Here is a 25,520-nt window from a genome sequence, read left to right on the forward strand (position 1 = left end):
ATCCAGACCATTGAGAATGTAGTAACATTTAGTCTTAAAAGGGACACAATCTGACAAAAAAAATACAGTATTCAAAAATTATGAATTACACAGGCTTAAATTACAGCTTCTACATTTTTCCTCAGTCATTTTGGAAAAGCCATATGTTCTTTTCATTGTGTTAAGCCTGCAGCAGTAGGTGGCTGTCTCAGCTTATATCTAATGAGTGTAATGTTTTTCTGTCAGTCTGGAAATAATGGCTGCCCATCTGATGTATGAGGCCTGTAAATGCATGTGTTTGTTAGTATAAAAATGAACCGACTAAATAAATAAATAAAAATACCACAAATTTTGAAAGTTGCTATAATACCATGAACATATTTTTGTAGAAGGCTTCATCCACCTGATCTCCCTAATTTGTTGAGTTATACCCCTCACCCTTTCTTCTTGCATATACTTTTTCTGAGATCACTGTTGTACTTCTTAATGCATAGTCACTGTAGTTAAACTTTCAGTGTTGTTGCTGTTCTGAAAATGACAATATTGGTCCTTGGAAGGTGAGCAGAAAACTGGAAAAACAGTATTCTTGCTTATGTTGATCATTTGGAGGGTTTCCCATTTACTCGCTTTCTTGCTGTAGTCTGCGTTGTGTGTCCATACTCTTGTTATACTGCTTAAAATTCTGAAACTCTTCCCCCTGTTTAAAAGCAGACTGTCATGCTTGGTCAAGTGAAATTTATTTCTTTGTTGCTAACTGTTGGCATGCACAGTTTGTTTGCATATTTAGTGTTCGTTTATCTTACTTTACCCTTATCGTTGTGTTAGCAGTGTAACAGCTTGACTCGTGAGGCAGGTGTCAGTGCTGCAGTAGTTAGGTGACTGCTTAAGTCGTCTTCCAATTATTTGCACTCATGAGGTGGTGGTGTTGCTTTACTGAATTAGTTTTGCCTGATTTCTGTCTGTAATTGTGTCCTATGCCATCCAGACACACTAATGGACAACGCGTTAAACACACTATGTCTTGTAAATAAGTCATGACTATTGAAGGACTTCACAGCTTTTTCAGTTGCGTTGAGTTCTTTCAAATTTAGTTTATTTAGGTTAGTCACTGTATTAGGGATTGCATACAAGGCCATTCAAGACTTTTGTGCTGTGCCTGAAAAGTGCATGTATGGAGGTAATCAGTCTTTATTATTTTTGCCTTTCGCCTCTCGCTAACCCACAGTATACAGTTGCTGTGCTTTCAGTGTGATCTGGGATATTTTGTTTGTGATTTGTTTGAGATGCATTCCATGAATGGGAAATTGAGAATGAACCTCACATTGGCAGGATGCGGCTTGTTCAGACACATTACCTTAATGTGTGACCTTAAGTAACACTAGCTGAAGACGTATTGCATCAAGTTATGATAATGACCGTTGGATATGAATTACCCAAGCAGTTTCTGGTCATACAAAAGTATTTCACATACAGTATCAGTAGTCTTAATGAGGCTGTACCAAGACATTTTTGTGTGTTCATGCTCACTAAGCTGAGCATACCTCTTAACCTCTTAGAGCAAGAAATCTGTACAAAGCCATAAATAAAAGTAGGAAAAAGGCCCAAAATAGGGACGGTTTCTAAATATTGCTCTTATAAACTTGGGAAGTTGATAGAATAACAGATTTTGTATTAGCATGAATTTTCTGAAGTGTATGAAATCTAAAACTCAAATTATTTTCTAATTTCAGGTCTTTTGATTTGCCACTAATTTGTCAGAAAACCACAATTTTATAGGTTCATAGGTTCATAGGTTCATACTAGGCTATCTGCCCTAGGGCATTTATAAGCCTAGCCAGAGTGTGTGTGGCTTTCACCACCCCTTAGGATGAGAATACTATACCCATTAGTTTGCTGTGTCTCTGTCCAGCAGTGATACAGAGATGATTCCCGGGGTAAACCTACGATCTCCCATCCACTCGTCAAGATTTCTCTTGAACAGAGTCAGTGAGGGGCTCTGCCTCACATGGACTGGGATTCTGTTCCATAGTGTAGGGAGTCTCTGGGTGATGAATCTGTCCCTCCAGCACGTCCTATTTATATCCGTGTTGAGGTTTAAGTCTCTTGCTCTCGTGGCTCTGGTGGATTTGGAGTTTTTGAGGTGGAGCATGTCCATTAATTCCGGGTTGGACATGGCCTTGTATGTCAGGCACAGATCACCTCTGAGCAGACGGTATGCGACTGAATAGAGCTGGAGTTTCTTCAGTCGGGCATCGTATGACATATGTTTGAGCCCCTTTATCCTTTTGGTGAGGAACTTTTGGGTTCTTTCCAACTGCTGCAGGTGTCGGGTAAGGTACATTCCGAATGGGGCGTTGTACTCAATCATTGGTCTGATAAGTGAAGAGTACAGGGGTACAATGACCTCTCCTGATCTGGATGTGAATCCCTTCATGATCAGGTGGGCAATGTAGAAGGTCTAACCACTTTGGCAATGTGAGTGTCAAAAGAGAGGTTACTGTCAACTTGGGTCCCCAGGTCCCTGATAACTTCTTCCGTGTTTAATGGATTACCACCTATGTGGTAATTAGGGGTTACCTTGTTTTTCCCAAAGGGTATGACTATACATTTTTTGGCATTTAGCTTAAGGCCATGGCTCTGGCACCAGTTATCCATTTCTATGAGACCTCTCTGGAGGATGTCTGTGTCTGATGGAGTGTCAATTATGGTGCCCAGTTTGCAGTCATCTGCAAATTTTGTCAGCCACAATCCCCCTATGTTTGCCTGCACTTCAGAAAAATAAATGCCGAACAAGAGGGGGCCCAGGACTGAGCCCTGTGGGACACCGCTCGTGACCGGCTTAGAGTCTGACATGGCACCAGCAACTCTAACCCTGTGTGTTCTGTCCTTGGGCCAGTTTGCAACCCATCTTGTGACATATGGGTTTACATCTAAGCTGGTGAGCTTTTCTATGATGCCCGAGTGGGGTATTGTGTCAAACGCTTTTGCTAAGTCAAGGTAGGCTGTGTGAACTGCCTTACCCTCATCAATGGCCTTAGTGACTGTTTCGAAAAAGTCGACCAAGTTCAAGAGGCAGGATCTGCCCTTGACAAAGCCAAATTGGGTAGGATCCAGTGTCTGTAGGTCCCCAATGTCTTTATTTATGAGTTCCATTATGATCCTCTCCATAGCTTTGCAGACAAGGCTCGTCAAGCTTATGGGGCGGTAATTTCCAGGGTCCGTAGAAGCACCGCCTTTGTGGAGTGGGACCACAGTTGCCGTACGCCATTCTTTGGGTACGTATCCTGTAGTAAGGCTAAGATTAAACAGCAGCCTTATGTGTGGGTTTAGTTTCTCATTGATTTCGTATAGCACACAGCCGGGGACACCGTCCGGTCCCATTGATGCTGTGTTTTTTGCTTTAGAGAGAGCAGCTCTCACCTGGGCATCTGAGATGTTTGGGAGGCTAGACTCTGGTGGATAGATATTTCTCCTTTTGGGGGTGGGGGGAGGGGAGAAATTTGCACTGAACCTGTCTGCCAGTATGTTGGCAATGTCTGTGGGTTCATTGATTTTTTTATCATTTTGGACTAATTCTGAGCATATCTGGGAGTTTCCACCCAGGTTTCTAACATAGCTAAAGAAGGCTTTATGATTGTCTTTTGTGTCATTAGCGATTTTTCTCTCAAAGTTGGCCTTGGATGATTTTATGAGTGATCGTAGTTTTTTGCTAGTATTGATCAGAGATGCCTTCCCTTTTAGGGATTTTGCTCTGTCATGTAGTAGCTTTCTCCTCTTGTTGTAGAGTTTGTTTATGGCTGGGGTCCACCAGACCGGGCACCTGCCTTTGGTGGAAAGGGTCTTGATTTTATTAGGGATTGCTTGATCCATACATTCCTGGAGGTGCTCGTAGAAGGCATTTGTAAGGGTTTCAGCAGCGTGGGTTGTGGTTTCCACTGGCTCGGGGCCTTGAAGGATACCACTCCAGTCTTAAGAAGTGTGAAGTTTGCTTTTGAGAAGTTCTTCACTGTGGTCTTTTTGCTGGGGTGGGGGCGGGATGTGGATCTCCAGTGAGATTAATTTATGGTCTGATCTCACCAATGAGGGATATACTTCCGGTGTGGAGCATTTTGTCCCCATGTTTGTGATGATCAGGTCTAGTATATTTTCTCCTCTTGTGGGAATGGTGACTAGTTGTTCCATAGCATTTGAGTTTATGAACTCAAGGAATCTTTGGGCTAGGGTGTTGGGGCTTGAGTAATGTTCCCAGTCTATGTTTGGGTAGTTGAAGTCACCCAATATGATGGTGTTTGGAGAGACATTCATACTCTCCAGTGTCTTCAGGAAGGCTGTGTGGGTTTCCTGAGTTTGAGAAGGTGGTCTGTAGCATGTTACAAACTGTAGGGCAGTTTTACCTATGGTTAATTGCACCTGGATGGTCTCCGATGCTTCGTGCGTTGCCACTAACCTGGAGGTGTGGGTATCCTTTATGAATATGTATACTCCCCCTCCTTTTGTGGTTCGGTCCGGATTTTGGGGCGAACGCATGATATGAGGTATAACCTGATAGTGCTGGGGTGCTCTCAGGAGCCTTGAACCAGGTTTCAGTCACAGCACAGACATCGATGTTCTCCATACTGAGGAGGGCTTCGAGGGCGTGCATCTTGAGGTTTAGACTTCTGGCATTGAGCAGTATTACCCTTAGTTTTTCTCCATTTTTGTTTTCTAGGGCGGTAGGTTTATCATTTGAGCCTTGCCTAAAAAAGGCACTATGGGGGTGGCAAGAGCCTTTGCCAATATCCGGAAGCCCAGGGGTGACAGGTGCAAGCCGTCCCTTGCGAAGCAGCGTGGCTTGTCAAGCATGTCATCCCAGGCAGACAGACATTGGATCCCCTTAGAATGACAGCAGTAATTAAGCCAATTATTAAAGCTGATCATTTTGTCTCTGTATTGTGGCATCATTCTTGATGAGGGTAGGATACTGCTCAGGGTCAGGGTCATACCGGCCCGGGATACATAATCTGAGAGCTCCTCTATGTCTCTTTTCATGTAGTCCAGGGAGGTACGTCTCAGGTCGTTCACACCGGCATGGACAATGACTGAGTCATACTTGTACTTGCTGTGGAGTGACCTGAGTGCTTGTGTTATGTGGCGGATTCTAGCACCTGACAGGCAGCTTACTGTGATCTTTTCCTTGTTCAGTCTGGTGAGTGGGACGTCAGTGTGTCTGACTATGGAGTCACCTATAACAAGTGTGTCTGGCATTGTGTTTGGCCTTAAGGGCTGTGACTGTTTAGCACACTGACTTTGAGAACTATGTGTTGCATGTCTTATGTCTTGAGGTGGCAGTTGCTTGGGTGTCTGCTTTGGAGGCCTCTGTAGTTTTGGTAGATTTTTGATCTGTGCCTCCGAGTATGTCTTTGTGTGTTTATGTGTTTGTTTTGCAGTTGTGATAGTTCTATGTGAAACTGGGTTTGTGGTGTGCTTGGTTTCCTTCTCCTCCTGTCTGGTCTTGCCAGTCCTGAGTTAAGAGAGCTCAGCCTCCAGTTTGGCTATATAGTTGCATCTCTCACATGTATTTGTGTTTTGTGGGAGGAGTGGGTTGTCTGTGTACATGAGGCAATTGTAACATTGCCTCAAGATGCCCAGATTCACCAGCTGAACAGGAGAGGACGCTAGCAACTGACCCTTCGACATGCTAGAAAAAGTGAAAAAGTTTGCTGTGTAACTGAGTCAGAAGGGACCTATAGGGAAATGGGTACTCAAGGGGATTCTAGGCTAATGTAGTACTTTGTTTAGTATACAAGTACTTTACCTATATAAAAATGCTTTAGTAGCAAGTGCTGAGCTTTTGAGATAGAGAATAGACTGTTTAGATTGCAAGTAGAGAAGTTCTAAGGGAAAAATTGAAGAGCAGACTTTACAGAGCCAGAAATAGTTTAACTTTGTTTAACCGGCGCTGCCCGATGGTGCTCTATGGGCAACTCCGCGCTAAATCACGCAAAAGCTCGCTAAAGCGGGCTTTATAGCAGGGGGTTGAAAAGAGCTAGGAATTGACCCAAAATGGCCAATAGACTACAAGTTTCTGGCTGGAACCACTGCTCTAGGGACAAATAGGCTGCTCAGTGCTCCCCACTCCCACTGGTGAACAAAGAAGCTTCCCTTTTTCCAAATAAGGATATGGAATAGCACAGGAACCAATCCAAAGCCCAGAGATCAGCAAACTCTGAAGACTGGACTATTCTAGTTCAGTAAGGTGGGAAAACAAGATTTTTTTTTTGCAGAAAACAGAGGAAAAAGACAGTAAATGCTATAAATGCTTTTAAACGGCTAGCGCACTTGAGTGTGTTAGCCTACAGGTAAAATTAAGCAACAAATAACTTTTTTAAAAGTGCAAAACAGTTAATCAACACAAAAACAGTTTAAATAGAATGCAGAGCTGTATAAACAGGCGAAAATGCAGTCGCTAAGCAGTAAATAATCAAAAAGCCAGAAAAAAATACTTAAATCAGGAAAAAGTCACTCTTTTGCTCTGCTGCTTGTAGAACTCTGCAGGACACCACGAGGAGCTGTGCTGAGTTGAATACAAGCGAAAAAGCGCGCTAAAGCGGGCCTTATTACAGGGGGCTGAAAAGAGCTAGGAATTGACCCAAAATGGCCAATAGACTACAAGTTTCTGGCTGGAACCACTCCTCTAGGGACAAACAGGCCGCTCAGTGCTCCCCACTCCCACTGGTGAACAAAGACGCTTCCTTTTATCCAAATAAGGATATGGAATAGCACAGGAACCAAGACAAAGCCCAAAAACAGACCAAAAATATGAGGCAAAAATCTGTACAGTTGAGAAGTATGGCAGTTGAGCACACTTAACAAGCTAAATGCTAAAAGTGCTTATATATTAGAAGGATTAGCCATACAGTCTTTATGTATTTTTTTATTCATTTCAAGTGCATGGAGCTTGGTGAAAACACTCCGATATCTAGAAAAGGACAAATCAGTTAAGTGCTTCTATATCATGAGACCTAATCGGAACAAATGTTAACCCCCTGCTTTACTCGTTAAGATGAGTATTGCACTAGGCAATTAAATCTGCCAGTATTGACCAGCAAATTACAGCAGCAGAATAAAAAAGAAACAGATTTGTTTCTGCTTGCTGTCTGTGCTGGTAATGTATCCCTGACTTTATGTAGTATAAGAGGGTATATTACTGTCTTTCTGACAGTGCTCAGTAATTGTTTTACAGCTTTAAAAGCTAGCAAAACACTTAGCACTTTTCTGTAACCAGTAGTACACGGAGCAGATAAAGGTCCATGCACTGTAAGGAAGTATGAGCTTTGTTCTCTGGATGAGTTTCTTGGCATTCATGTCATGAACTCATAATAAATAGGCTATGATCAGCACCCTGCTCTTAATTCTCTATGTTATGTTTTTTGACTGTATCCCCTTTTCATTTGCGACCTGGTGACAAAAGCTCCATTTTGCATAGAAAACTTAGCTTTGACACTTTTTTGAACATTTAACACAGCAGATTTTATAAATATAGTAAATATCATACTTAACTTACTTAACTTGAAGGAAAACAGTCCTACAGATCTGGGCATAATTTTACTATGTCTACACCTAGTTAAGTTGGTTTGAGAATAGGATAGTTTTGTCAGCTGTGTGACTTTTATTGAATGAAATCCTTGTGCTTTTGGACACATACCTCAGAGCATTCACATGGAAAGAGTGTATTTTTTTAGTTAATTTTGTTTTTAAGGCAGACTGATGTCCTTTGTTTGGCTAATTTTGAATGGGGAGAGGTTAGGGAGAGCTCCATTCCTCCACTGCAAATTGTATTTATGGAAAATAAAGTAAGCAAAACTATTACAGTAACACACAACATGATCTTAAGTTACTGTGCCTCCAACACTCTGACCTTCGCTAGTTTGTGTAGACAGCACCTCATCAGTCAAACTTGCTCCTTTGCAATCACCCCGCCCCCCCCCCGGATCCAGTTGGGGTAAAACACAGTCACAGCCTGGTATATTTTAATGCTCATAGTCCCTTAAAAATGTTGTCAGTTCTTCACCATAGTTGAAGTTCTTATATCACTCAAAAGTGAATCAAAGGAAGTCTTTTTATTGGCTGTGTCTGTGTTCTGCTTGACCTGTGTAAAGGCCTTGCAATGGATACTCTTCCCTGGCTGGCTGCCAATGTCAGATGTGAACTGGTAGTCATGGCAGACATCAGCATTGAGTGGAAGTATTCCAGAAATGTTTTATACCACTCTTTTTTCCACCTCTGTTATCTTTTGCAGGCTACTACAGTCATCATCAGGACTGATGGTCAATTCATGTAATCAGGTGAATGTTTTCTCAAATGGGCATTAGCATAAACTCCATACAGCATTTCATCAAACTGAGGCAATGTCATATAGCTTTACTAATCAATTTCCTATTTTTTGGTACTTGGTTTTTGAGTAAAGGCAGATGAGAACATCCTTGCAGTATCTCCAGAAGCACATAAAGCACTCTGGTCCGTCTGTATCAGCTTTGAAGCGCATTATCCAGTTTCTTTTCCACACCTTGATCTAGATGTAATGTGTCTATGGCCACTGAATACTAGCTTGTACAGTTAGTCTTTATCAAAATTGTATCACCACAATTGTATAGTTTAAATGACTATGTAAATTGAAGTACATGTGTAGTTTTTCACTATGTACATGAAAATACAATGAAAACAACAGGTAAAGTACACCTCAAGCTTTTGCAGAGGTTAAGCTCTTCTGCATCCCACATACTCCCAGACTGAAATTCAACAACTCCTAGGTTGCACAAAGCAGGGGCTACACGTACTTTTCCTTTCTTCCACATGTAAATGCTGTTTTGGATTCAAAAGATTTGAAGAAACTTTATTGTCATTTAGGACCACACAAGTGCAGCCTAAACAAAATTACAAATGTCAGCTCACAAGAGAAATACAGTGCGAATAACGTAGCTACAGCGGTATCAAAGAATAACATAAGAAAGAAAATAGCAACACGTATGACATGCAAGAGGTGGTTCACTTTACATAAACACAGTCAATACCCATTATTTAGTGATAAATAATAAATACCCACCACCAAACCCCTACATTGTTAAGATAGAGAATAAATAGAGAATAGTTGAATAGCAGCTGTTTAGTTACCATGTTGCACTTGTTAACCTTACACGTGACTCAGTATAGCCATCATCTTGCATAATAGTACTGCTGGCGGTAATTTCAAAGAGCAGCAGGATTAAATGGAAAAAAAGAGGCCTCACTGTGCCAGGTATTCTGGTTGGTGTCCATATTAATAAGTCTCACAGCTGTAGGATACAAACTGTTCCTGAATCTGGTAGTCTAGTTTAAAGAGTATGTTATGTCCCAGTGACACTGAAAGGGTCATTCGGTATGCTGAAGATTCCACACTAGTCTGTTTCACCAAACCAGTTTCTTCTCTCACATTGCAGCTTCAGAATAGCTTTTCTTTGATATAAGATTTACCATCAAACTTGAGTCTTATCCTTAGTGTCACTAAAACTGGACAGTACCACAAATCCTTCTCACTTCTCAAAATCATATCGGAAGATAAGTGTCTCCTCAAAGGTGTCAGTACAGTGAAGCACTTAGGTGCTGAGGTAGATCACAAACTAAACTGGGATCATTCATCTATCCATTTCCTGAACCATTTGTCCTGGTCTGCTCACAGAGGTAGCGAGATGGTAACCGGCGGCATTGTCTGGTTCATCATGTGGGATGTATAGGTATTGGTTTCATAGACATTCCCAGGCAAGTTGAGAGAGATAATCTTTCCATGTGTGTGGGCAAGTCCCCAGGTTTCTTCCCAGTTGGCCATACCTGGTAGACCTTTATGTAGCACCGAAAAGTCAATATGAAAAAGGCAAAGTAGGAGAAAAAAGGTTACAAAAAATTTCCCAGTAGAATAACATAATGCAGAGTAAACTTATTTAACAGTAGCAGCAAAAGCAGGATATAATCCTACAGATTCACAATCAGATTGGTAATTTTTCATATTTACTTATACAAAGTAGATTCACGACAGATCAGTTTTAAATATTAGTCACATTCATAACAAGTATCAGAGCACAAAAGGGATAGTACTTGAAATGTAGTATAAAGCATAAAGAGAAGTTGAGAGGAATTCACAGGTTGTGTAGAGAGTCAATAAGGGGAGAAGTGTCTAGGTCTAGAGGAGTTAGACCAAGTGGACTTTGGAAAGAGAAGGAAGGGAAAGTATAGCGGGAAAGAATGGGGAAAAACAGACAGCAAGATAGAGCTGGAGAGAAGGGGAAAGGCGGAGTAGAGTAAATTAGGCAGTGATTATATTTTGAGTGTGGAGTATGAGTAAGAGTAGAAAAACGGAAAAGAAAAGTAGAATGGATGAAGGCCTGACGTAAGTTAAATTTAAACGTTTTATAAGTTTTATGAGTAAGGAGAGAAGAAGGAAGAAAGGCAACCTAGAAAGGAGACAAGAATGTAGAGCTAGCCTGGTGTGGAACATGAACAGAGTCATGTGGCCAGTAAGTGTTTCATTTTGAAAAGTTTGGTGTTGCCATTTTGTCTAAGTAGTAGGGGCAAGGAGTTATGATTTAAGCCATTTGGTCACTATCCATAGCTTGCAGCCATAGATAAGAATGGTCCCGAAATGTGACATTTTTTTCTTTGTTATGGAGGTTACAGTGTTCTGCTTCTCTGCAACACAGTGTTTTGTGGATTTTTATTTTTTCTTTGCTGTGAATGTTATGGTCTTTAGTACTTTTCTTAAAAGGTAAGAATAATGAATTGAGAACTTTATCTGTAGCTTGGGTCTCTCTCTCTCTCTTTCACTCTTTTTTTTTAACAATTGCCCGGCACAGTTCATGCACTTCTTTGGCCATCACACAGATCCACTGGTCAGTCTCCTGATCCCTTTTGCCTGTAGTTACGAACAAAACACCATGTTGCTTACATTTTTCCACTTATTTATTACTTGTGCTTCTCCTTACCTCACTAGAGATAGCAGTCTACAGTTCATGTGTGCTAACCGAAACCCTAACCCAACACATTACATTACTGAAAACCCTTCCCCTAACACTAACCACTACACAAGACAAAAGACAGAAAATGGACAGCACAAAACATGCACGGCACTGACTCTATTCCCTTACCTAACTGATAACTCTACCCCAACCCTTGAACACCTACATATTCACTCACAACCCCCACTTTTCATTCAGACATTAATTTTCCTGCACACTCTTCCTTCCCTACACTGTATAAAAATCAGTTCAACTATTTATAATTCACTTAAATGAGCATTTACATACTTGTGCATTCTTTGTCTTTTTTACATCTCCCTAAAACTTTCTACTAAATGTGCATTCTAGGTTTTAAGTTACACCCACTCTCTCTCACTCTCTCTCTCTCTCTCTCACACACACACACACACACACACACACACACACACACACACACACACACACGGATCTCTATCACATTATCAAAAGACTGCAAGACCGAAGTTTAAAAGACTGGGACGAAAACATCAAAAGCTGAAAAGGACGAATGTTAAAACCGAAATGCAGAATGTCGAAACACCAGCTGTGAATATTATAAAGCCCTTTCTTTTGTGAAACCAGGAAGCAGTTGACTGGAGATCACGGTAAAGTGAGAATTGGGAAATTCACCCTTTTCTCCATTGTAGTGCCATCTCGGAGTTGGTATATATAAGTTGCAAGGGGTGTGGGAATTGCTGGGGAAAAACAAGATTTTTTGTGGGTTAACAGAATTACCTTTAATATTTTGATTCAGCGATTGTAAGGCATAATGTGTTCTGTCTGGTGTAGTATTTCACATAAATCAGAAGTTAGTTTAAAAGGACATACATATCTTTCTAGTGACTGATTTTACGTGTAGAGCAGTACTGGATTGAACATGCTTGCTTTGAAGTTCTGTATTTCGGTTGTTAACATTCGTCCCTTTCAATTTTCAATGTTTTCGTCCCGGTCTTTTAAATTTCATTGTTGGGGGTTTTCGATAATATGATAGGGATCCATATATATGTGTGTGTGTGTGTGTGTGTGTGTGTGCGCGCGCGTGTGCATGCTGGTGTTTTACTGTCAATGTATGTGTTCACATATGCTACACTTGTGTGTGTGTGTGTGTGTGTGTGTGTGTGTGTGTGTTTGTGCGTGTGTGGTGAGCATCATACTGCGAGGTATTCTATAATAAGAATAAGAGTAACAGGTCTTTCATGTGCTCCTTGTTTCAGCACTCAGTATGTTTGGACATTGGGGATTGTTGTGCAGTTACAGTTTTTTTATTGGAAAATTTGCTACATTCCCTAAAGATTGATGTTATTGTTTGTGAAACTTGGTTAAAGAACAATGACTGGAAACTGTTACTATAATTGAGATTTTAACAAAAAATCAGGAGGTATTATGATAGGGATTAAAGGTAGTTATGAGACCTGTGATTATTACATGTTCAATGACAACACCAATACTATGTAACTGTAATAATAAAGACAACCCTAGAACATATAAAAGTTGTTGGGAATGTTTAGACCACTAAAATTAAGTGCTGGTGACCTAGAGGAAGTCCTACATTTGTTGCATGAAACACAGGAGGGAAGAATAATAGTGACTGAGGATGTAAATTTACCAGAAACAGACTAGAATAATATTGATTTGACAGCATCAGTAAGGAAAACATTGACAATGTATGTTCAGGAACAACAATTGCTTCAGGAACAACAATTGCTTCAGATTGAAAAAAAAAAGCTACCAAGGAACAGAACATACTAGAAATAGTTTGTGTTCCCAAAAAAAATTACTGTTTGTTTATGTTAAGTTTTACCACCATTGATGTGCAGTGATCCTAGAGTTGTAAAGGTCAAATTGTTGATAATTCTGCCAAACTGAAATCTAAACCAGTGCACAGAAGATTAATTACAGATTATATGGAAGCAAAACAGTCACTATGTAAAAACTGATGATACGTTCAGTGGAAAAACTGCGGAAGGAATGTGGAAAGTTTTGAAAGAGAAATTGTTTGAGTTTAAAAAAAAATGTTTAGCATCAGGATCTAGGCATACAATGTCAGGAGTTGTATTTCCATAAGAATAAGATACCTGATTAAGGTGAGAGGCAAAAAATATGAGAAATGGAGAAGAGATTGAACTACGACTTTGAAAACTGAAATAAACAGGCTGGACAAACAAATTAAGCATGGTGTGAGACAAGATTAAAAAAATGAAGAAAATGTATGTAAAGTTATTGAGCATAATAGGAAACCATTATATGGGTCTACTTTCACTTACCCGACTTTTAGTTAGCCGAGACAAAAATGCTGACAACCTCAGAACACCGACATTCCAGAACACCAACTTCCCACTCCAGGTAAGTAACCGCTTGTCCACCCTGTTGAACTTTGCCCCTTACCCCCGCGGTAGTGTGATCTCTGAGTTGGTACAGTTAGGGTGTGTGTGGGGGGGGTGCAGCCTCCCCACATAGGGGGCATGGAGGGGTGAGGCCCGCCCCGACATGGGTCGGTTTACTTTCCTTCGGTTTTACTATTTTTTCAGGATGGCCAAGAGGTTACTTACCTGGAGTGGGAAGTCGGTGTTCCGGGATGTTGGTGTTCTGAGGTTGTCGGCCTTTTAGTCTTGGCTAACTGAAAGTTGGGTAAGTGAACTTTCGGTGTAATGAAGTAGATCCATATAAGATGTGGAAGGAGTAAAGACATACAAATTGGTAAACTGTGTGCAGATTCTAAACTTTATTCTCAGACACAACAGATTATAGATAAATTACAAAATCTTATGCAAAACAGTTTGGCTCCACAAAGGGGGTGCTAAGTCATTCTACTGATATCCAGGAACCTCATATACTGAAACTGAACTATACAAACTGGATCCAAACAAAGCACAGGGGGGAGGCGGAATTAGTAGTAATGACCTGAGAACACTTCATCAAGAACTTAAAGTACCAGTATATCAATTATTTACTAGGTCATATAAATATGGTGAGATTCCTCAAGATTGGAGACATGCACTTATTAAATCTTTAAGGGAAAGGGCAGTAGGACAAACCTAGAGTCATACAGACCCTTAAGTCTGCTTTCATGTAGTGGAAAAATAATGGAGAAGGTAATATTAGATAAGTTATTGTCAGAAGTGGAAAGGTTGGGACTTGAAACCATGTATTGGCATGCATATGTTGCATGATGTTTTGTAACTAATATATATATATATATATATATATATATATATATATATATATATATATTTATTTATATATACAGCAGTGAATGAAAATTTGTGATGTGATGCAGTTTGTATACATTTAACTTCAGCATTTGACAGGGTCATACACAAAACACTGATGAATAAATTAGAACAAGTAGGTATTGATGTACTCTTGATAGTTGTAAGCCATGCAGCTATCCGTCCTAGGACATGGGCAAGTATCATACAGCAGTTGGACAGGTGAAATTCTTGTTTACAGTCAGGTTGTCCTTTAGGGCTCTGTCCTAGGCTCATACATATTTAAATTGTATCTTTCAGGCTTATCTTTTTCCATCTGAAGTGTTTTACAGTCTGTATGCAGAAGACTTGAAATTGGGTAAACTGATTACATGTGCTACAGATGGAACATGTGTGCTAAAGAACTTGACTAAATTGACCTTTTGGGCACAGGAGAATAGTATATTGACAAGAACATCAGAAACTAAGCATATGGGATTTGGGAGACATAAAGTGAAAGGTGAATATTTAATACAGCACACATGGATTAAAACAGTAGACTCATTTAAGGACCCGGGTATATGGGTAGATTCAGCTTTCAGTTTTTCTAATCATATCAACCCAGATTTTAACGATAGTCATAGAACTGTAGGTTGTATAAAAAGATTTATAAGGTCTAGGAAATCAGAAACGATGAAGTTGTTTGTTAATTACATTAGACCTAAACTTGCTTATGGAGTAACAGTACATAAACTTTATTTATTATTATTTTTATTTTATTTTACATTTGTTGACCGGGCTTGTCCGACTGAACTGAAGAGCCCTTTTTCAGGGGAAGCCCGAGGAGAAAAGCTCCAACATGTTATACAATTTTCATTATAAATTAGCATTAAACAGCTCCAACATGTTATACAATTTTCATTATAAATTAGCATTAAACAGCAGTATTACAGGATTATTACACGTCATTAAGTAGCAATACAATGTCATACAGTGTCAATAATCAGGAGTATAGCAAAGCTCTTTCAAGCTGTATAAAAAGAAATATGTAATTAAGATGAATATAGTTTTTTGGGGTAAGTGCTTAGAAAAACCCAATTTTATCATAATGTAGTTGCATGAAGGCAAGACAATTACAATAGAATGTTTCTGTGAGGCAATTTGCTTAGTAAGTTTTATAAGACAGTAGAAAGAGTAGTCAAGGAAGATTAGAGAGAGCTAGTGAGAAGAGTGAGTTAAGGGCAGAAAGCAGATTAAGGCAAGGGAAGTCGGGGGTGTTTAAGGAGGGAGAGTGCAGTGGCAGGACCAGTGGCTTTTAAAGTGCTCTTTGGTGGCTGTCTTTAATTGTTTAGGATGTGTAAGGGTCCTGATTTCTAGTGGGAGCCTATTCCAGGCAATAGTGGGGTGATAGCTGTACATGTTACATCCAAATTTAGACTTAGGTTTGTAGATTTGTAGTAGGTCTTGGTTAGAGCTTCGGAGAGATCTGGAGGGAGAATAATATGAGATGAGAGGGGATAGTGCCAGGTAGTAGGAAGGCTGATATAGGATAGAATGGATGATATAGAGCTGAGAGAGAAGAAGCTGGTGGGGTAATCTAGCTACCTTGTTGTAGGTAGATTCGAGTTTGGTCAGGAGTGTTGAGTTAAGATTTGTGAGAATTTGAGAGTTGCACATTAGATAGACTGTGTAGAAGGTAGGTAAGAGAGAGAGCAATCTTGGCTGTAGAGGTAAGAACTTTCTTGCTACTTTAAAGGAGCCCTAGTTTTGAATGAGTCTTTTTGATACAGTTATTAACATGCAAGTCAAATGTAAGCTGATTGTTGATGGTTATGCTTAAGAGCTTAGTTCTAGTTTCTACCTGCATGGGAATGTTATTAAGGGACTGTATGGAGAAGGAGGGTTTAATATTGAAAAAATATAAGAATATATATATATATATATATATAAATATATATATATATATATATATATATATATTTATATATATATATATATATATAGACACACAATATAAGAATTTTCTTATAAGAAAACAAGCATGAGTAAACAGGAAATAGTACAGCGGAAGCATACCCAGAGCATCCATGGATGTGAAAATTTAGGTTATTATGAAAGACTAAAATATCTGTACTTGTACACTGTGTCATATAGATATTTAAGAGGAGATCCTTTTCAGGTATATAGGGTATTTAGAGATGGCTACCTCTGGGAATGTTTAGGGTTATCAAAAAGTTGTAGAGAATCATCAGACAACCTATGCAGAATATTCTGTAGGAATGAGAAGTGTGCTGATTGGTTCTGAGAGAGAGCAACTGATGCATAGAACAGACAACCAGATTACATTAAAGCAAGCACTTGTTTAAATAATTTTAAGAACAGCCTGGACATTTGTTATGGGAACAACTGACATGGTACCTTGGCAGGCTAGAAGAGCTTTAATGCCCGTGCTTGAAATATTAATGTGTGCATTTATTTACTTCTTCCTTTCTTGTGATTTCTTCATCTAAGTAGGAGCCTCTGACTGGGTTGTCAGCCATCACTCTTTGTCCTGCATTGATGCACAGAACTCTGGACATGTAGGGAGCTTCCTCCCACTAAACCATTAATCTGCCTTTCCTAGGTGGCTTTAAGAAAGGTACGTATGGTTCCAGAAAGATGCCTGGATCATTTTATTCATGTCAGACCATTGTGTTTTTCCTCAGTAATGATACTGTCTAGACTTTTATCTCTCTCTGCCCTAAGGGGCACCAGTGGATTCAAATGTTTAAATTTATGAATGGGAATGCTGTTAGAGTGTTGTAAGTTATTTAAAAATGTGATAGTAATTTCTCCAAACCATGTCCTAAATAAATGCTAAAGTCTCACTAACCACGTGTTACAAAATCACCTAAAACAAGAAACTTTATTAAGAAGAAATTAATTTGTTTATGTTTATATTGATTCAGAATTGCAGGATGTAGTTTTGATGTTTATGCTTTACAGTGAATGTAGATATTATATTTTTTACTAATATGCAGGGAAATATTTATAAATAAAATGCTCTCACAGTAACCTAAATAATTAAGCAAAGTGGAAGTTACAAAATTGAGAATTTCTTATCTAAGTAGACAAAAAACATCAGCACCAAATGCAGTAAAAAGCACCAAATAAGACTAAAGAATTAAATACATAAGTATTTTATTAAAGTATAATATACATCCCAGACCGGTTTCAGTCAACAGGCTTTCATCAGTGGGAATGAAAGTAGTTACAACTGTGAAGTGACACACATGTATATATAACATGAACCATCCAATAGGATTCTTCTCAAAGTGGTCTTCCCAACATTCAAATTGTTTCCTGTGTGGAAAATGGAAAGAGAATGAAAAGTTATGCAATAAAACATTATTAATATATAATGTAACAAATAAAAAAATAAGAAATAAAGAATAAAAATTCAAACTGGGTGAAAACAAAGCACCCAGTTTAATGATCCAATACTTCTCTTTTTTAGTAAGGATTGAATGCCATCCTTGCTTGTTGGATCTGTCACCAAGAATCCTGTCAATAATAGTGAACTGGAATCTGGCTGAATTGTGGTGTAGGCAATGTCTGTATAGAGCATTGGTCTCTCTCTTGGTTCGTATGTCACTACGATGCTCAGACATGTATTAAGGATAACATTACGACCGGACCTTTTTCCATTAGTATAAGTCGATTTACAACGTGCACGCTGACCAATCAGCGTGCACGTTTTGGAATATTAATGGGGGGGGGGTCATGGTATAATGTACTATAATTCATTTGAACTTGCTCGTGAACATACCCATGCACACATGCAGACACACACACACATACACACTGGTTGCATGTACATGCTGTTTTTTTTCTGTTTTTTATGTTAATGCCTACACTTTTTGCATAAAAGGAGCTTGCTACATATGCTGTCTAATGTTTGTGTAGTGCGCAGGTGAATCACAGTAAGAAACCTGCCAGATTGCTGGAAATCACAAGAACCATTTCTAAGATACGTAGTTAAAAATTGGAGCATTGAAAGTCAACATCTTATTTGATATAACAGTCGTTGACTACAGCCCTATCCATCAAATAGCTGAACAAGTATTTAGAAATGGTAACTTATCAGGGCAAAGTTTGTTGATGTGCTGGTGCTTTTTATGGCATGTTATTTTTTACTTCTTTTGCCTTCCTGCTATGACCATGCACTTAGTATGTATTCATTTGCTTGTTATTCAAGGGGTTTAAGAACCTTCCATTTCATTTTGGCTCAAGTTCTCTATCATGTGTTTGCATTTATTTTGACATGTACTACTCCTGAGATTGATATGTATGATGTGTATTGAGACTTGTATTTCTATAATGTTTGCTTCTTCTGAGTTGTAAAGCCAATTTCATATAAGACTTTTTGTGATACCCTGACATGTAAGAGGTACTATGTTTTGAAAACAATTGGTAAACAGTATTCCCTGTTTGTCTCTACATCATCTGCTGTCTGTCTCCTAACTGAAGTACATATTTTTACCTTGGTTAACCATAAAAGTTTTGCATCATTCGGTGCTTTTGAATGCTAATACTCATAACTTTGTCACTGTTTTCTACAGCTGAATGAGAAATGCCTTCAGCACAAGTGTACATGATATTTTAAGTTATACTTTGTTTTGCACTGTAGTAATGTGTATGTATCTGCTGGGAAATGCTTAACATATGCTGAGGTGTGAGTTGTGGAAGTTATACAGGCAATCAAGTACAATGAATATTTGATTGGAATTGGAGAAATAGCCCTAACATCCAGTTTCCCTATATCCAACCAGATAAAAGACTTGCATGCAACCAACCCTAATGTGACAAGCCCTCTGAACTGGCTTACAGTATCAGATTTTCCCCCCACTAAGAATCTGCCAAGAATATATTTATTTACTTTTCCAGGGTTGGGAACTAACTCTTAAAGATGGTTGCCTTATGTTTTCCTGTTCTGAGGAAGGAAGAATTTAGGGGCAGTAAAGTCATGATGTTTTGATGCTCTAGTCAGGAAGAGCTTCCCTGTATCCAGTCAATGCTGGGACTGGCTTTGGCTACCCCACAGATCTGTACTGGATTAACTGGAAAATTAGTGAGTGAGTGAATAATCCAGTATAATCAACAGGAACCAGATTGGACAGAGAGAAGATGAATTAAAAAATAACAATTTAAATTAACTATTTATTGTTTGGCAGAAAGTATAATTTTTTTGTTGTGCATTTTATTCCTGGAACCTTGAGATTATTATATAAACCAAAACTTTAAATGTTCATACTGAATGTTTCAATTTTATGTCTTTGCCTCTTACATTACTACTTCTTGACTGCTGTTAGCAGGTAAACACAAAAGAAAAACTAACAGATCTCAAAGACATGCCAAACACATACTAATAGGTTGAACTGGCATTCCTCCTCCAAACTAGCTGTAAGTGTGATTTGCTTGTGACAGTGTAGTTTTTGGTAGACTGGGGTCTTCTTCAGAACTGGTGACTTGCCTTTTGTCTTTTTCCCCGCTAGAATAGACTGTGCCTCCCACTTGACTCTGAATATGATAAACTGGCTATTAGAAAATGAATTAGTCATGGGTCTATATCACTTTGTTGAATAGCTATTCAGCGAATAGCCATTTGTCGAACACCTATTTAGCGAAGCTGCCTCTTCTTTGAACAGCAAAGTTTAAGTAGGGAAACAAGTGGTTGGCCAACTGAGCAACCGCAAAAAAATGTTTAAAACCTGAATAGCGATTAGATAGAAAAGTATAGACCCATTAATCATTCTCTGTTTTTATTTTTTTTTAATTGTCTTTACTACTGCATTTGTTATGCCTAGCATCAGTTTGCACATACTGTCATAAATCCAAACCACTGTGAGACTAATAGAGAGAGAAAAAATTATAGGTCCCCAACGAAATCCCGAACGCACAGAATCCAGACGCCCAAAATACTGAGACGAAAAGCCCGAAACCCCACATTACCGAAACTTTGAAAGCGCAAAACTAATACATACACACAGCACACACACAAACATACACACACCCTCCCCCCATAACCAAACAAACCACCCTACACTAAAGATAAGCAGGGGGGCACCCCCCACACCCCCCTACTTTATTATTCTAACTCCGAGATCGCACAAACATATACACAAGGCAAACTCACACCCACACATTATATTTCCACACACACACACACACACACACACACACACACACACACACACACCACAGTCACAAACACACTTACACACACATACTTACCTGGACCGCAACAGCAGAAGCGCTAACTCAAAATCCCTTAACATCGGGATTTTGAATTTCGTGCTTCTGGTCTGTCGGTAATGTGGGGTTTCGGGCTTTTCGTCTCGGTATTTTGGACGTCGGGATTCTGTGCGCTCGGGAGTTCATAGGGGACCCATATATATATTTATCTATATATATATATATATATATATATGTATACTTTTTTTTTTTCAGGTGTGCTTTTATACAGAATTTTCAGCTGTCCTATCAGTTGTTTTTTTTTCCCCCTTGGAACTTTGATTATGCAGCTATTTTTTTAGAAAATTGTAGGTGGTGAAACCTACTTCTCAAATGTACAGATTTTCGTGGAATGCCCAGATTTCTACCTCATATTTTTAGTCTATTTTTCATAAAATTGTGGTTTTCCTGCAAGTCATTGAAAAATCTTTGAAGATTTAAGTCAGAAAATGCTGGTGCTTACTGGCCTATATTTACTAATGTTAGTATACCTATTTTGTATGTTAATGCCACTGTCCTTAATAACTTGTTCATGTATGGAAATGGAGCGTTTCTCCCCGGGCCTCCACTGAAAATGGACATGTATCCAGTCGGACTTTCCCGGTCAACAAATGTAAAATAAATAAATAAAATAAAGACAGACATTTGAGTTTCCAACTTCATACCTTTCAGAAAATTCATGGTAATGCAAAACCTGCTATTCTGTCTACTTTTTAAGTTTGTGAGTGCAATATGTAGAACTTGTCCCTATTTTTCAGCCTTTGTCCCTCCTGTTATTTATGGCTTTATCCAGATTCTTTGTTCTAAGAGGTTGAGAGGTGAGGGATGAAATAACATATTCATGGAAATGCATGGTATTATATACAGCTACTTTTTAAAGTAGTCCATATGTGTAAACAACAGAAATAACTTGCATCATTAATGGTCCCCAGTCACAATTCTCAGTAACTGTTTTGTTGAAGATGCACTCTGAACTATGTACAGTTTTAAGGGTCATACTATGACTCTGTTTGAATAATGGTAGTTTCTGTAATCTCTTCTTGGAAGGTGTGGCACCATAGCTCTCAACCTCTTAGTGCAAGAAACTGGACAAAACCTGACAAAATGGGGGATAAAGGCCCAAAAATAAGGACAGATTTTAAATATTGCTCTTATAAACTTAGAAAGTTGCTAGAGTAACATGATTTGTGTTAACATACATTTTCTGTAGGATTTGAAGTTGAAACTCAAATGTATGCCATTATTTGGTGGCTTCAGTCCTCAGATCATCCCAGTGATTGCCAGAAAACCACAAATTTTATGAGGAACAGACAAAAAATATGAGGCAGAAATCTGGACATTCTTTGAAAATCTGGACAGCTGAGAGGTATGTGTGGCACAAAATTCGGATGTAAAAAAAGAGGAATTAGTTGACATTAGAAGTAAAATGTGCATTATTTGTGGGATGAGTTATTAAGCCCTAGTTTGTGAAAGCAGTTTATTACTAGGACAAAGTTTTTGCTTTGTTTTCTGTATTGTCTTACTACAACCATAGTTTTATTTTTAATACATGAATGCATAGTAATAAAGTAAAAGGTAATGTAACTGTAGAAAGAAAGTGTAGAATAAGGCTATGTGGACACCAACTGATGGTGCTTGTGGCTTAGGAGATATACTGGCACGTGGTAACATTTTTAGAAGTTCACTGGAATTAGCTGCCTGATATGGTAACGAGGCATGTTTTCTTGTCACACTTGGAATCCTGATTCTGGTGTGCTTACCCTTGTAAAGGTGTCCATGTCAGCCAGTATAGGAGATGACTAATGCTGGAATGGCATCGTTTTTATTTTCATGTTTTCTGAGAGCTTTTTTATGTGAGGGTGATTTTACAAATTATGAAACTTAAGCCAGAATAGTTGCTTAACTTTGGTTTATTCAGACATTCTCAGACATGGCCCATAAAAGAGATTAAAATGACACACTATGTAAAGAAAAGTTGAACAAATAATTTTAACTCTGAGCATATACTACCTAGCAGAAAGTGACACAACAGAGAGAGTTTTTCAAGTTACTAACCAAAGTTTTCTCAGTAATAAATAAATGTTTTTGCAGACCATTAAACATTTGTGTAAAAACACAGAATGTCTCACAGTGAAATGGAAAAAAAAACAACTGTAAAGCTTTGAATGTTTTTTCCCCTTGTATGCATGTTAGTACAAACTATGTCTGGCTGTGCAGATATTAACCTGACATGGAGCAGCATTAAAATGCACAAATATTTATTTCCTTTTTACTGAGACAAATGCAGGTGGGGCGCAAGGCCATGTCCTGTCGAGTGATGTCCTTTGACTTCTGACAGAGGTTAGTAATGCATCAGAGTCCTCTGGGGAATGGAATAGATTGTGTGTTTATGGGCAGGAGTATTCCAGTTGATTGTTGATGGCAGTCTGCACTGACCTTGCCAAAAGTGTCATGTTGTCATGCCACAAGAATTAACCTGCAAGGCAGACAATAACAACTAAAACAATAATAGAGAAACTCTTGTTCAAGGTAAATGTGGTTTAACATACTGATAAACTGCCTATTTATAGTTATGGACAGACTGCTGAAGTAGCAAGCCCCCCCCCCCAAAAAAAGACAGACAGATGTGTTTGAAGTGGAGTATGGTGTACGATTGACAGCCACGTGGCTGATAACGTTTAACTGTATAAAAAGCTCTTTGACTGAGATGTCTTCAATAAGGCTTTCCCTTCTCCTCAAGGTGCAGTAATGATCTAGTTCATTGGTTGATCACTTCAGCTGCCAAGCTTGTAATAATCTGTTTTTCAAAAAGCTTGAGTGCTGTAAACACTAGTTTGTATTTTCTGTTTTCTGGTTATATGTCAGGGTTATATTTGAAAGAACTGGCAGTTATTTAGATTAAGATGCTTCGTTTTTGCTTTGCACAGTTGTAGGCATGGCTGAGTGTGCCTTTGTTGAGTGCCAGGCTGATTTTTGAAGATACTGCTGAAAAAGCAGAGTTTAACCCTTTGCTCAAACCACAATGAGAGAATTAGTGCTGTGTCTTAATCTGAACAGCAGAGATGTAGCTGGCTTATTTTGCATCCAGTGCAATTCCATGACCTGGCACTCAGAAACTTTTAGCTGAGGGGCTTTAAAAAAAAGTCTGTAGATCTAGTTCCTTTTCTGGCTTTCCCCACCTCTGTCCTACGAGTGCTAATTCTTCTAAGCCTGTGCCCCTCTCAACTTCATTGAGGAGCAAAAAAAAAAAAATCTCGTAGGTTTAAAAACTGTTGCAAGTGGCTTGCTACAAATTATTCCACGCAGAAATACCGGTATAGAATTGAATCCCTGTACTGCACTACTGATTGGTATCTGCATCTGTGGTGGCTGCCCCTTTCACTCCACCCTATTTATGCTTCTGCTGAACGGTTGCTGGGATATTTGTACTTCTTTATCCACTAAGTGTTCCAGCATTAAATAGAAAACTAAATCCCACAAAACAGCTCTGCAAAATTAAGAGTTATATGATTTAGGTTTTTGCTGCCATTAAAACGTCTTCCCGCATTGCTGTTATTACTTCCAAAGAAAAATGTAACCCCATGCTCAGTCCTAGTAAGAAATTGTGTAATTAATGAAGAGTAGTCATCACTTACTATTAATCCTTTCTTTTTTCAGTTGAACTCTTTTTGGAGTTATAAGTATTGCAAACACCTGTCACAAAGTCAACCTCACCACCTAGAGGACTTGTTGTTTGCAGTTAGTTTTAACCTCAGACACACATACATAAAAAAAATCATTGGCATACATATATGAAAAAAACACTGCTTTCTAGACACATACTTTTTAAGTACACTTCCTTCCGGATATAACAAAACAAAATTGTAACGTGTATTCAAATGTCAGTTCATTTTCTTTCCAACCAAAACATTGGAAGAAATACCCAATTGCCATCAAACAACTACAAAGAGTCACAACCATTCACAAGATTCACTGTCAAAATGATGTACCGGGCATGTGGTAGGAACAAGTAAAGCCTGAGAAGTGACAGTGACCTCTTGGCCCAGAATTAAACTTGCAGTACTGCAGAAGCCTCTACGGCTGAGCTATATACACTAAGGCTACATTTCCGTGCCTTACTTGGGAGGGATGCCAACAATGAAAAGCAGTACAGTGGGGCTAAACAGCATCTCATCAGTGTGGGAATTTGTACTGCAGCTCTGAGAAGTGTAGCACCCATAGTGTGAACCACTGTGTTATTCTACTTTTAGAATTAAACTTTGGTTCTTAGTCTAGTATATACCTACAAACCTAACAGCCACTGGACCCTTATGCCTAACCCTGCAACCCAAATGTGACCCACAAATTTGATTTATATAGGTGGTGATTTACTGACAGCCTCTGTCCATCAGATACATAGGGGCCAGACCATGGATGAATTTCCAGTTACACATCCATTGGTCCAAGTTGCTCTTAAAAAGGGATAGGGAAGAACTCTGCTTCACATGGATGGAAAGCTCATTCCAGAGAGCGGGAATTCTCTTAGAAGCATATCTGTCTTTCCAGCATGTCTTATTTATGTCAGAAGCAACATTTAGGTCTTTTAATCTAGTTGGTCTGATGCTGTTTGATTTCTAGATGTGCAAAAGGTTAATCAAAACAGGGCCCAGGGATGCCCTGTATGCCAGGCAAAGGTCACCTGTCAGAACCCTGTATGATATACCGAGTAAAGAGACAGGGCTTTGAGTCAATCAGCTTAGGACATTGTGTTTGCACCTGTATTCTTTTTGTAAGGAACCTTTGTGTACATTCCAGTTGCTGCATGTGTCTGATCAGATACATACAGAAGGGGGCATTTATACTCTATGATGGGTTTGATGAGGGCCTAGTACGATGATATGATGACCTCCCTGGACCTATATGCCATGCCCTTGCTTGTAAGTTGAGCAACATGGAAGGTGTTTTTTTTTTTGTTTTTTTTTTTAACAACCTTGGATGCATGCTGGTCAAAAGCTGTTACTATATATATGAGTTCCCAGATTCCTGACTGGGGAATCAA

The 25,520-nt window shown here is 39.0% G+C and overlaps 1 protein-coding gene across 1 annotated transcript in view; it reads left to right on the top strand.

Annotated features, from left to right (window-relative positions):
* EGLN1 (egl-9 family hypoxia inducible factor 1) overlaps window positions 1-25,520 on the top strand; it is a 921,081-nt gene that overhangs the window by 10,334 nt on the left and 885,227 nt on the right. The gene's annotated exons all lie outside the window — the stretch shown is intronic.

The sequence above is a fragment of the Protopterus annectens genome, chromosome 1.part1 (genome assembly GCF_019279795.1).
Source record: "Protopterus annectens isolate FY-2018-M chromosome 1.part1, PAN1.0, whole genome shotgun sequence".
NCBI classification, from domain to species: Eukaryota; Metazoa; Chordata; order Ceratodontiformes; family Protopteridae; genus Protopterus; species Protopterus annectens.